Source organism: Pseudorca crassidens, chromosome 20, assembly GCF_039906515.1.
Source record: "Pseudorca crassidens isolate mPseCra1 chromosome 20, mPseCra1.hap1, whole genome shotgun sequence".
NCBI lineage: Eukaryota > Metazoa > Chordata > Mammalia > Artiodactyla > Delphinidae > Pseudorca > Pseudorca crassidens.
This window is the reverse complement of record NC_090315.1, coordinates 41,728,128-41,742,174: the sequence shown is the minus strand read 5'-3', so window position 1 is coordinate 41,742,174 and position 14,047 is coordinate 41,728,128. Positions and strand designations below refer to the sequence as shown.

Here is a 14,047-nt window from a genome sequence, read left to right as displayed (position 1 = left end):
AGTGCCTTCCTCTCGCCTGGATGGAGCTTCTTCGGGTGGGGTGGGGGTGTCTCTGGATGAGAATGTTTGGGGACGGGGGAGAACTGACTCGAGACGGTTTCACTAATGCAAAGCAGAACCGGGGGGAGGGCGGAGGTAAGATTTGTTTAAAAATCGAAAAGGAAGAAGGGAGCCAGCTGTGGACGCGGGCAGCTTAGGGGGCAGAGGCGCCAGATGTGCGCTCCAGCCTCTCCCCCAGCTCCGGCCTTTTATGGGGTCTGCGCCGAGGCCGCGAGACAGGGGCTTTGCACCCGGCTGGAACTAGAGGCTGCAGAGCTGCGCTCCGGACATGCCGACTGCCCCCGGTCAGGTCTCCGGGGAAAGTCGCCCCCGGCGCGGTGCCCGCCCGCCCGCGCTGCGACTCTCTGCGAAAGCGACGACATGACCGCGCTCTGCAGGATCCCTACCCCTTCCTCCCCATCCCCGCCGAGTGCTCCCGGAGACTCAATTCCTCCATCGAGACCGCCGGGGAAGCCCCGGAAAACCGAAGGAACCCAGCTCGGGTCGGCGATTCCCCCGGCACTTTTATAGCGTGGGTTTGGGTCCACTGACTGCGGCTGGGGCTGCCGACTGCGATGCGCGCGCCAGCCCTCAAGCCGGAGTCTCTTCGGGGGCTCGGGGGGCCGTTTGTCAGCACCCGCCAGCTCAAGGGGTGACCCGTAAGCGGCTCAGACTCGGGCTCGGCTCTGGCTGGGGCTTGGCGGAGCTTGCCGGGGTCAACGTTAACTTTGCGAAGCGAGCCTTCCCCGCAGCCTGCGCCTCCTCCCGGAACGCGCCGAGCCTCTCCAGCTCCGCACGCACGGCCTCCCTCCCTCATGTTTGCCCCGGAACGGGAGCCGGAGGTGAGGAGCTTGGAGAACCCCGCAGAACGTGGGGTCCGGCGAGGAGAGCACCCCTCTCCCCCTACACCCGGGTACAGCTGTAGGAGGCCTGCCTGGTGCTGTGAAGAAAAGAGTCCCCAGAGAAATTGGGGTCAGGGAGGCCCACGGGTCGCTCTTCTTCATCCCTTTCTTGCCAAGGCCTTGCTCCTTGCTTTCTGGGCGGAGGGGGGGCTCGGGGGCGATTGTGTCCACACGCCTCCTTTTCCCGGGTGAAAGGTTTCGAAATGCTAGAAAAAGAAAGCCCTGTTGCTTTTGCTGATAATGCAGCAGGAATTTCACGGGCCAAAGCACTGCTATTAAGAAATTGCATCTTTTAATTATTTAATAATGCCATCCCTGCATGACGACGGGTCATCCCTAAGGGGTGGGGTGGAAGGTTGTTTCTAAAATCCTGCTGCATGTAGGTATACATCTGCCTATAAAGTCTTCCCTCCCGTTTCCCTCTAAAGAAATCGTTTTCGGATGGCTCTGCAATCTTTCCTGGTTTTCCTATCATTCCTATCAGTTTCATACGAGGCAGAGTAAGTTTTCGATTTAATCACAGGGAAGACACGATAATTAATCTGGTGAGAGGATGGATCGATTTATCACTTGGGCTTACAGCAAACATCGATGGTTTTGCGGGGTGTCTGGATTTCCCGGGGACCGAGGTGTAGAAGTGTTCTCAGGAGCGAGGATCTGCCAGCATCGCATGAGCACATTTGCCACGCTGGGCTCTGAGAGCTAGAGCCTAATACCATGAGAGAGAAGAGAAGAGGCTGACCTTCATTTCATTAATCCTGGAATTATTTTCCCTACAAATACAGAGATACAGCCATCAGAACCCAGAAGTAATCACTGCCCAACCCCAGCTGCAGGGAGCCTGGTCTTCTTCCAGTAGAAGAAAGGAATAAAAGTTGCAAAACAAAGAGACAGAGGGTTGGGGCCAATGCCAGAGGGACCCTGAAGCTCCTGGTCACTAAAGTTCCTTAATCATGAGCTCTAATTCAAAGTTTTAGAGTTGGCCAGTGGGCCTTGGAATTCAAACCTCTGTGCAAGACTGAAATCCTGCCTAGTACAAAGGAATGTGAGTAGTTTTCAAGTACAGACCAGGAAAAGGCATCTGAGAGGCCAGGAAACTTTGCTTGAGTGAGAATTATCTTTACATCTTGCTTCTGAAACACTGCAAATTAATACATTTAAAATGTCTTGCAGCTGCACTTTATTATTAATAATTATTATTACCATCATTTTCCTTGTTATTTCAGAGTCTGTATAAGCTGGTCATTTTATTACATTGTCAGAAAATAAATAAATAAATAACCCTCCCCACCCCTGGGGGAGGGAAAATGAAGAGCCGCACTGAACGGACTGAGATAGGATAATCTGTTGAGGCCCAGACACGTAGATTTGCTCAAACTGAGCTTATTGCTTACTAGAAAAATAGGCTTTTGAAATAGCTCTAATTGAAGCACTGGACCATCTTGATAGCACTTCAGAACTTTCATTATGTTCAGCATTCTTATCGAAACACCAGACAGTAAAATTACTAGAAACCTAAATTCTGTTTTCAATTAAGATGCAATATTTTGTTAATTTGAGAATTTTTTAAAAAGTTACATCTGTTTTTTTACGACCCAGAACTCATGTTTCCTCTTTGCAGTGTTGGCTGTGGTTGTGTATGTGTGTTTGTTTATTCGTGTGAAGAGGAGGGGCAGGGTTGGAGAGCCATGCTGTGATTTGGGGGAATACAGATCAATTTCATGGTCCTTTAATGCACTTGTCTTCATAATTCATGGTTTTTCTTCCACTTTGAATAGAATTACATGGCTGCTTTGTAAAGATTCTGGTTTGGGGACCCTCATATGGGAAACGCCATGACTTTGACCTCAAGGCTTGATTTACAATGCCAGAGCTACAGTCCCATAAGCATAGTGTGTCCCAGAACCTTGCCTGTGAATGTCTGTGACTTATGAAGTTGACAGTTCATGTAAACTTTGATCTGTGATATTCAAAGCTATTTTCAGAACCATCTAAATATCTGCAAATCTGATTTTAGTCTACCTTCATTTTCTACACATTTATGTAGGCAGATGTTCCCAAAATATGATCATTTCGTTTAAGTTTATTTTCAATATTGATTTTTTTCACTTTGATCATAAGAATACCTTATCATTAAATAGTAATGATAAGACAGTGGTCTATAGAGTTTGAAAGTAGGTAGCAAATCTTTTTTTCTTGAAGTGTCAAATTTGCAGAATAACTATAAATTCCAAAGTTTTTATTTTCCCTAGAAAATCTCAGCATTGTGTAAATTCACCAGCCAGTGGTTTAAGGGATTGGAATGTGTTTGGGATGTTTTTCCCTCTTATGCAATTGGTCCTTGTTCCATAAAAAGTTACCTGATTTGTCAAGAACCCCTGTTCTAGATTTACCAAAACATCGTAGTTGTCAGCCTTTCCAGTCCAAAGTTATTACCCCTGAAATATGTAAATATCTTTGGTCTCTCTCTGTCTCTCTATTTATAGATATGTGCGTGTGTGTTATTTAAGGGACTAGGGGAAAAACATCAACAGGTCTGCTAAAAAAAAAAAATAAAGCTGGAGAAAGTTGGACAAATTCTGGTGCACCAGTAGGAATGAGCTTTTCCATCAGGATTACTATGATAGCCATCCACAGCCTCCTCTATGGGCAAAGAAGGACTAAAGAAGACACTCGAGGAGGATAATTAAACATCTTTCTGCTATAATTTTACACTGACATTGAGAGCCTTGTGCATCTCTGGAAATGGGCTCCTTCGCGGAAGATTGCACTTTTGGCCACTAGAGGGCAATGGCACCCTTCTCCAACTTTGTGCGTGAGGCCCATCTTCTTTTGAGGGCACCATGAAAAGCGGTTTTGTTACCAGCAGCCTTGTCTGGACCTCTCAGGAGAGACCGAATTCAATCTAGCTGTGGTTCAGGCTACCGCTTGAGCAGTTTTGTCAGGATTAACATCTTTCTAGTCGGTGGATCCCCTTACCTTCACTCTCTTCCCACCTTGGAGCTTACTAGAAAGTTGCAATATCTGAATCTTGAGATGTCTGAGCAGGAGATGGATGGGGGCTGGGCTGTATGAGAAACAAGGTCGGTTCTCACTGAGTCAGTGATCTGGGAGGATTTTCTGCCTCTTTTTTTTTTTTTTTTCTTCCCTGCAAAAAAGCATCATTTCAGACTCTGAGGGGAAGAGAATGAATAAAGAAGAAAAATATTAGTGAGATTGCTGTGATATCATTGCCTGTTCTTTCAAGAGGTTTTTGAAGACGTCTGCAAGACATTTTTAATTTGCAAAAAAGAATAGCACTTTGATCTTTGGTAAACACTTTGGGGCCTGGAGTTTTAATAAAACGGTAAATGTTTTACTACTACCTTTAAACCATTCTTGATATTGCTGTACAAAACCTAACTTTAGCAGAGTGTAAAATTTAATTCAAGATTGGTCCTCATGCCCTGGAGTGTAATCATTTGACTTTTTTTTCCTCCTCAGTGATATGGAAATTACTGCTTATGATTAAATTGTGTATTCCAGGCTGCACAAATTTATATTTGTTACTGTTTGATAGTGTCATTAGGAAATTCAGAAGAATGAAACAAAAAACTAATGCTATATTATAATTAAGAGGAAAGCTCTCTTTAAAAAAATAAGTACTGTCTTAAGTAGATTCTTATTTGTATCTTTTTTTTTAAAACTGAGTCCAGTTGCCTCCCTGGTCAATCAGCAGTGGAGTTCTTTGCAGCTCTCAGTGTGTTGGAATGCATGGGCAGTTGATGAAGGAGGGATCAATGCAAATGGATTATGGGAGGGAGTATTAAGTAACTCAGTGGAAAGTAAGACAAAGTGTTTTGTAAACCGAAGCTCACTTACCGCGGGACAGTTTATTTAACTTTTAAAACGAAGCCACTTTTAAATTGTAAGTGCTTGTGAATAATGCACGCTCATTAGAACTGGAGGGAAAATTTCACTGTTATTTGGTTTAATTAGCCGTCAGACAGTCACAGAGTTCCAAGATGCTTATAGAGATAAAGCATTGTTCTCGAGTCTCTGTGGTCAGGGTTTCTGCTCAGGCAGAGAACCTAGTACACAGGATGTTAAATGAGATGGGAGTCTGAGAGAGAAGAAGAGAGGAAAGGAAGAAAGAGGAGGGGGAAAAAAAAAGAGTGTGGGAGAGACTAATGATGCTGTTTCTCATGGCAGGCCAAGGACTGGTGTCTCTCTCCCCTTTCCTCTCTCTTTCTACTCATTTAGACCATGTGAGGTGCTGAATCCAGAAAGCTGGCATACACAGCCTTACAGGCCACAGTAAACAGTGGCCAGAGCCTTATTCTATTGCCGCCTGGCACTGAGTACTCATCAAAGGATGTTGTGAATAAGCACTGCCTTTTTCTCGAAGTTTTCTGGTTATTCTAGTTGAAGAAAAACCTTCATTTACTCCATGAACCTCCTTATTTTCTGGAAATCCTCCTGACACGGTCCTCTGCACTGGCATGACTTCGCAAATTAAGATTACTTCTCCACGTTCACTTTTCTTGAAGAAAATGGCCACCATGATGATCACCTAACATAGCAACCATAGCAGTGGAGGCCCCTACCTGAATTTAGTTTAAGACACACAGAGATCTCTTTTCAGCCATTGTTAGGCTCCACCAGTGAGATCAAACAGTGAGAATTTAGAGCAGCATCCCTGCCATGGATGCTGTTCTATTCTCAGTAAGAACAAGCATGGATGAAGGCAGGGATAGACATAACCTCTGATTATGGTACATTCACCCCCACCATGATCTCTGCGTTATGTGTTACTGCTGATCACATCCTGAACACTCCGGCCTGTTACCATCATCCCCCAGGCCTGGACCACCCATTCAGACTTAGAGGCAGTATTGCCAAGCGGCAGGGCCAAGATCAGGGTGAGGAGAGTGAGGCTAAGACATACAAGTGCAGAGTTAGATCCTGTCTGTATTTATTTATTTATTGGCCACACCACACGGCATGCAGGATCTTAGTTCCCCGACCAGGGATCAAACCCGCACCCCCTGCAGTGGAAGCGTGGAGTCTTAACCACTGGACCGCCAGGGAAGTCCCAATCCTGTCTTTATTGAAAATGTTGATATTTTGCTCATTGTGGATTTCTTCTAGTGATCTTGATTTTTTAAATATTTCCTTAAAATATTATTTATCTTGATTACTGAGTTTTTTGGCATCCCCTTATATTCTGTGCCCAAGGACAGAGCTCCACCTGACACCCTAGTTCCAACCCTGCCCAGCAGTTTGATTCTTCTCAATTCCAGCTCCACTGCTTACAAAGTACTAACCAAAAATGAGCTACCTTACTTCTGTAAGACTCAGCTACCTCACCTGTGAAAATGGAGCCCCTCACAATACCCACATCCTAGGACCGTTGTAAGGTAACATAAGGATTGGGTTCAACGCCTGGTTCACAACAGGCACGCAGTGACTGCTCAGGCCTTGTTGTCCTCTCAGAAGGAGACCTGAGCTTCACTTTTATAGACTAATGGTGGCAGGTAGAAGTTCTTCCTCACAATTTTTAGGCCAAAGTCCTTCACTAAACTTTCCCTTTGGCTTGAGGCCTCTCCGAATTAGTGACGAATTGTTTATTAGTACCTGCCTTTTTAAAAAAATCATTTCATAAGTTTAAGTGACCCATCCCTCTTCCATTTAAAATGTTCAAGAGGCAGTTGAGATTTTAGAGATAAGTATCGCTTTTGAAAAGTGCCTGCCTCCTTCCTACCTTTGCATTTTCTCCCCGCTTGTTTTTACATATGGGTTGCTGTGGAAAAGCTGCCCTGAAGTAATATCTTACTGGGAAAGCTTGCTAAGCATGTGATGTTGAGTTATTCCTCACAAGGGCTGCTTCCCTTTAAAAGGGACGCATTACTATTCCAGACTAGCTTAAATGATAATTAGTCTCTTGATAAATTGTCGCCATTTCCAGAATATGCCTGTTTGTTTTTCAGGTAAATGTAGTTTGGGGTTTTCAGGAGGGTGAGCAGTGACGGTCTGACTTGTGGAAAGACTGCAGCTTGAAGAAGCTCTTGCCCTGTCTGCCGTCTTCCTCGGGCCCAAGCAGAAGCCCAGGGATTTGGCATCACGTTAAAAATAGCAGGAACCGTCACCCCCACGCAGCTGTTGATGGTGCTCTGTTTTCACACCCAGTATCACAGTCAGGCTGGGCTTTCCAAGGCTCCTGGTTCTTCCAGATTGTCCTGCTGTGTCCCATCTGTGGCCTCCTTGTGTCATCTGTTCCTACCCCAGGCCCTGTGCATTCGCTCCTGAGTGCAGGGTGCAATGAAAGGAAGGCTCTGCCTGTGTTTGCTGGGAAAAGGGCAGGGGAGAGAGCCAACTTTATGAGATGCTACTCTGTGAAAGGTGCTGCACCCACTACCTCCTTAATTCTATGCCGTCACCCCATGAGGACGGTACTGTCAGCTCCATTTTACAAGCGGGGAAAATGACCCCCAGGAGGATTCCAGACACTTGTCCAAGCTCACCAGGCTGAAGGAAGGAAAGCTGGGTGTCCGAGCCTGTCTGACTCCACATGCCCAGCAGTGTTCTGCTCTGTGTGACGTGTGTGGCAACCCTGGGCCTCCTCAGCTTCCTGGAGAAGAGCAGCTGGACAGAGAGCTGAGCTGACGGCTTGACCCTGTGCCCCTACAGGATCCCAAATCTTGACCATAAAAGGAGCCTCTGAGATCTTATGGTCTAACTCTCCCTCTCAGCAGGTTTTCTGCTTGCCACTCACCCTGAGGCTGCTTAAGTGTCCTGATGACAGCACGCTAGCGACCTCTCTGGAAACCCATGACATGAGAGGTGATTCATTACCTCTGCTCATTAGAATGCCCCCTCATATGAGGAGCTAAAATACCCCTCTGCTGTAACTTTCTCCCAGCAGTCACTTTGCCCCTGCTCGCCATCACTCTTTCCTTCTCTGACAGCCCTACAAATATTTGAAAATGGCATCCAATGACAGTTAAAATCCAATAAAAAGTATTTATTGAGCACTTAGCTAGTTTCGGGCACTGTGCTAAGAACATTCTATAACATGAGACTTATCCACAGTGACCCTACGAGCTGGTAAAATGATTGCTAGCTCCTTACAGAGGAAAAAACCCAGACATTCCCAGTGTTCCACAGCTGGAAACTGGCAAAGCTGGGATTCAGACTCGGGCATCTGACACCGAACTTAACCCCTAGGTCCGTGTGCTCTGCCATTCAGTGCTTCAGCTAATCTGGCGAGATACAGTTTACAGACCTCTCACCGTCCTCATCTCTCCCTTCTACTTCCACTCCATTTTGTCAATGTCCCCATTAACATGTGACATCTTACATCAGAGTCTCTATTGCAGTCTAACCACCATACGGTGATTGGACCTCCTACTACCTGTAACAAGGACTGGACATCCCACTTTACCAAGTAGAACTCTCAGGAATCAGATGTTTGAAGTCATTAACTGAACTATCAGCTATTCCAGTCGATCTTCTTTTAGCGATGAGGGTCCAGGGACCCAGAGAAGAGCCATGGCTTGCCTGAGGTCACTGGGTGATTTAGGAGCAGAGGGGAGCAAGAACTGGGGAGTGGGGGGTCTTGGCTCTTAACCGGATCTTTTACCACTATCTGAAAGCAGAAGCCTTTTTATTTTTTCTTTAGAGTCTATATACCTGTGGTCTGATTCTTATTTAAACAGATCATTGGTTCAAGTATATAGATGTGTGTATATATATATATGTATTCACCCTGTAACATCATTTGGCAGTTAAATCGTAACATCTATATATGGGGCTTTGCATGAATCTACTATTTGGAAGTCATGGTCAGCCAATGCAGTGCCATTTGATAATATTTTGCAATATGTACCATTTGACTTCACCCTTCAGCTCTGTCCTATCTGAAAGACATCTACCACTAATACCTCCATTCCAAGTTTCCAGAGATAACAGAGTAGGAATGGCATCCTCACCTTGCCACCCCTAAGCTTTCACAGGGCCCTCTGGCAGGGTTTGGTTTGAACTCCATCTCAAACTCATTTCTTTGTCCCATACTTTATTGAAAGGCCTGGGCTGGGCACAATGAAGTGGTCAAATCACAGGGCCTTCCCTCAGAGAGCTGACAATATCAATGGTGCAGAACACACTAGGTCTGTCTGTAACATCTCAAGGCCTCATACTGTCCATGCTGCAAAGGAAGTATAAACAAAGAGGGCCACAGTGAGGACAAGCCACATGCAGTTTAATGACCAGGGACGGTCTGGGGAAGGAAAAACAGCATTGCACTCCTGCATGGTAGGAGGGGACCCTAGAGGCCACCCAGACCAACACGTTACGCCATTCCTGGCTACCATGTGGTGATGGCTGGAGCATCATTAGTCATATGGAGCTCATTACCCCTGGATGCAAACCACTGAGACATTAGGAGCTTTCACTTTTAGAAATACTTCCTTAGGTTCCCCAGAGGTTGCATTCTTTGGTACAAGCCTTTGATGTCATGCAGAATAGATATAATTCTTCCTCCCCATTGCATTTATTCAGGATCTAAGTTGTCTTCCAGGATGCCTTCTCCCTGGTCTTAACATCTCTAGAATGAACACCCCATTCATTTTTGCTCCAGCCCTCCTCGGAGGGAAGGACTGAAGACAGAAATCTAGAGGCAGCTAGACTCTAGACTATCAACTCCCTTCTACACACTTCTTTTATTGCATCCCGAGGCTACATTACATTAGCTTTTATTGCCAGCCACATCACCCAGAGGACTTATGCTCCACAGTTTATTTGTTTATTTGTTTTTCCTTATGTGCTGCTGTTAAGTCACATTTCCCCACCTGTCCCTGTGCACATAAGACATGATAAGGCACCTTCAGCAGTGCTAGGGAGTCAGGCTGCCTTGCTTCAAAGCTTGCCGCTTCCCAGCTGTGCAAGTCACTATATCTATTTCTCAATGTCCTCAACTGTAACACTGGGTTAATGATATCTACCTTATAGGATGGTTCTGATATTAAACGATATTAATATATAAAAAAGTGTTTAAAGAGTGCATGGAATGAGGTTGCTGTTATTATTATCTCTGTTATACTTCATATCTATAGTCTGGGTCCATTGATCCAGCCTTCCAAAATGTTTTTTAAATTTAAACCTTTAGTCTCTTGTCCAGAATATCTGTCATCCCTCCTAGCCCCATGCAATAGGTTGGTTTACTCAGACACCTACCTTTCTTATTAGAAACAAAACACAACACAACAATAAAAAGAAACAGAATAGAAGCAGGGACAGAATCTTGTTAAACTACAGAAGACACTCCTTTTGAGTGATTCCACCCTGAAATACAATATTCTTCATGTTACTCATTTCTTGTAATGCATAATTGCCATTTTGTTTGCTTGTTTGTTTGTTTGACTGCATAGCACCCAAACCCCCTTCCTGTGTTTGGAGACTAACCCACGATAAGACTCTTCAGAAAGAAAGCCCTCCTTCTACTCCACAGCCTTGAAGGGCCACAGAGTTGCTTCCCTAGCTCTCCTGGAAGCTAAAATGCTGATTCAACTTCCCAGTGTGCTTTAAATTTGGATTCAGTATCTTACACTTACGCTTGTGCACGTGAGCACGTGCACACATGTGCACACACACGCACACACAATCACTGGTCATGAAGAACTCCCTCTGGTCATTGTGGCAGTGACTGCTGTATCATCCAATTTCCAAGGGTAACCAGGGTGGTGGAGCAAGCTATCGCTACCCGTGTTCAGCGGGGACAGCCACAGTGCCCTCACCCACCTGGTTCTGTGGCAGGATCTGGTCTCTGGTTCTGACTGCCCAGGCTCCTACATTCCTGACCATTTTCTGACCCTGCTTCTCTAGTCTTCCTGCAAGCACTGTGTTACCCAGAGTCTGTATCTGTTGCTTTGAACTAAGAAACCCAAAAGGCTTCATTTCCCTGCATATCCTTGCAAGACTGTTGTAAGAAAACTTATCCCCTGCAATACTGAGTGGGGTATCTGGCTTTTGAGTTCCTCTCAAATGCTTAATAGAATGTTGATAGACAGTTAGATGTTAAGGTGTGAGGATAGAGCAGAGAAAGCCCTTATTAAACATTGAATGGTCCAGTTTGGGTTGAGCAAGAATTGGGCAGGAGGTCAGGACCTAAGCAGAAGCCTAGTGATAGGCTCAGGAGCTCAGAGGATGAAGTAGGATTTCCATAGGCAGCCATGGTGGAGAGCATAACTGCTAGGCATCTGAATGGCAAATGGTCTCTTGGAAAGAACAGGGCAGATTGTATGGTAAAGTGGCCCATGGATGCTGGCTCTGGAACCAATGCAAAATTTCCAAAAATATTATACAGAGAAAACTAAGGCCAGATTCAGGGACAAGAGTCCAAATTGTATTCCTAATCTAAGGGCAGCCAGATAGAAAGGAGTATTCTGAATTCAGAGCCAAAATCTTGGAGAAGGCAGGATGGAATACATAGGAGCTCTCTAGGCATTGATACGAGCACAAAGGATGCCCCCATAAGAATGGGCAAGTGACCTCACCACATCCCAGCTTCTGGAGGGGACAGCTCCCACACCCTCCCAGCATGCTGGCCTCTTTTTTGGCCCAAGGATTGGAAGATCAGGTGGAAGTTGTCAGTGCTTAAATTAGGGCAGATTAGGGCAGCAAGGAAAGACAGAGGAAAGCTTCCTCTGCAGCTGGTCCCTGATCATCCCAGGACAGCCTAACCCACTGCTGAAAGGAATCAGCGTCATCCTTCCAGAGAGTGGAGCTTTCAGGGAAGCTCAGAGTTTCAAAGCTTCTGAGACTTGCTAGCCCGTCTGCTGGGCCAGGGAGTTAAGCCATTGAACGGTTCTGACGTTGTGGCTGACGGCACCCCTTGCCCAGGCCTGAGCCAGCTGTTACCAAGCTGCACAGAAGTCTTGGAGCCGTGCATTTCAGCTTCTGTGTGGCACTCCCTGACAGACCACCGTGGACACAAATCCAGATCATAGACCAAGAACGACCAACTAAACATAGGTGAGGCTGTTCGGGCAGCTACATCGATAGTTATCTTTCCATTGTCTAACTTTTTAAAGCATGCATATTTAAAGGTTTTAAATATTTAACAACATATTTAAAGGTTTTATAAAATAGTTCATTGACAATAGCAGCAAAACTGTGTTTAAATTCCAAATCCAAATTGAAAATCCGGCGTACTTTATGCAAACAACTCCAATTCACAACACTTTCCCCTAAGATATCCCAATAGCGAAGGGAGCTGCTCTTGAACTGCCTCACTCCACCGTATACTTCATATATGGACACACCTGTAGTGTAAGGGGTAGTTTTCATTTTTATTATTATTCTAGGGAACTTAAGAAGCACTATGTAAACGAAGCATCATATTAGTATTATTATCTTAGAGTAAAAATCGCAATTTAGCAGTTAGAACTGGGCACACTCGCCTTCAAAGTAATGCATTGGCGATTCCTGTGTTTTATTCATCACTGTTCCTCCTGCAAACCTTACAGAGAATCTTCAACTTCAGCAAACCTCCACAGTGCGTTTGGGAGCATTAGTCAGGAGACTAATGCAGCCTGAGAGGATATGTCTCTGAAGTGAGGGATAGATCCTGCGGAATCATTTCAGCTGCTCTCGCCATGAACCCCCTCCTGCCGTGCCCCGCATTGCAAGCCAGAGAGGGACCCGGTTTTCACTTACACAGAGGCATGTCTCATGTTCTTTTCTCATTGGGTGCTTTTCTTCTGTCTCATTTCCCATGAATGGAGAAAGATAACCTGTCAGCAAGTTTGCAGCCAATTGCTGACAGATTTTCCCTAACAGGCTGCCCTGTGGTTTCCTCCTTCTAGGCAGACCAGCCTAGTGAAACCCTGGTGTTCTGATAAATAGCTGTGTGGCCTTGGGCAAGCCAATTAACCTCAGTTTCCTCATCTGTAAAGTGGCCTTTTGGGTCCTTTCCAGCTCTAAAATGGTCTGGCTCTCAAATCTTCTTCCACAAATCACTTGGCATGGTGCCTTCTGACCGTCACATCTCAGCATTCTGGAGAAGGAGCCATGCAGACAAAAACGCCAGGATGTAAATGCACAGCTTTGTTTTGCCTGCTGGTGATAGTGGGCAGAGGAGGCATGCAGGGTGGTGAGTTTGGGACTCCTTGTGAAGTATGCTGCATGTCAAATTTAGGGCTTTGGACTTCATTCCCCAGGTTCTAGGGAGCCTTTGCGAGTTTAGAGCAGGGGAGTGATGTGTTCAATGCTTTATTAAATGATTTCTGGACCGGCATTGAGAAGAACTGACAAAGGGGCAGAGACTCTAAACAGGGAAACTGACAGGAAGCCGGGAGTAGAGGGCAACATTATTACAATCACTGATGTGTACTGAGCATTTACTATGTGCACACACTGTGCTCAGCACTTTCCATAAATTATGTCAATCCATCCTCACTACAACCTTAACGAGGTGGAAGCTATAATTATCCCCATTTATAAAACATGGAAACCAAGACTCAGGGTAGTTAAACAACTTTCCCCAGTGTTATGTCTCTGGTAAGTGGACAATCAGGGATTTGAACAGAGAGAATTTATGTTCTTCACTGCTCTGTTACAGAAAGACAGACTCAAGAGGCTTCCAGGATAGGTTCATGAGACTTGCTACTGATTGTCAATAAGGAATGGGAATGGGTATTTTGCCAAGCGCTTACTGAGTGCCTGCTACTGAGCCTTCCAGAGATTATCTCTTTGCATCTTCCCAATAAACCCCAATACCACACTGATAGACAGTTGCAAAGGATTTGAACCCAGGACCTGAAAGAACCAGAAAGCTTTTCCTGTGACTCTTCTAATGCATCCCAAATTGCCGGATTCTTGGCTTTCTCCCTACCTGCGATGATTTATAGATGACACCAAATATTGTTTTCTGTCATGTGCTCATACGACTTAACTATTTTAAAAGATGTGTTAGGCAGAATAGAAGTTGTGATTCCATGATCCATGTTCTCTCTTGATATTTTGGTTCCTGTCCAGCCCTGGCATAGGTGAAGGGAAGATGCCGTCAACAGTGTCACAGAAGAACATTTATTTGGCACCCAGGGTTCAAAATGTGTTTCTAGGGGATG

General features: G+C 45.3%; 1 protein-coding gene and 1 long non-coding RNA gene across 12 annotated transcripts in view; one reads left to right on the top strand and one right to left on the bottom strand.

Annotated features, from left to right (window-relative positions):
• CDH11 (cadherin 11) overlaps window positions 1-14,047 on the top strand; it is a 143,829-nt gene that overhangs the window by 223 nt on the left and 129,559 nt on the right. The gene's annotated exons all lie outside the window — the stretch shown is intronic.
• The window catches only part of LOC137214679 (uncharacterized), a 34,423-nt gene continuing 21,818 nt past the window's right edge, over window positions 1,443-14,047 (bottom strand). For 5 of the 11 annotated variants that reach the window (XR_010938990.1, XR_010938983.1, XR_010938985.1 and 2 more), the window contains one exon: window positions 12,250-12,975. This is a non-coding gene — a long non-coding RNA (uncharacterized lncRNA). Of the gene's footprint in view, window positions 1,651-3,920; window positions 4,009-8,977; window positions 9,127-12,249; window positions 12,976-14,047 lie in introns of those variants that run through there. The other 6 variants (XR_010938992.1, XR_010938987.1, XR_010938984.1 and 3 more) reach the window with 3 other exon arrangements.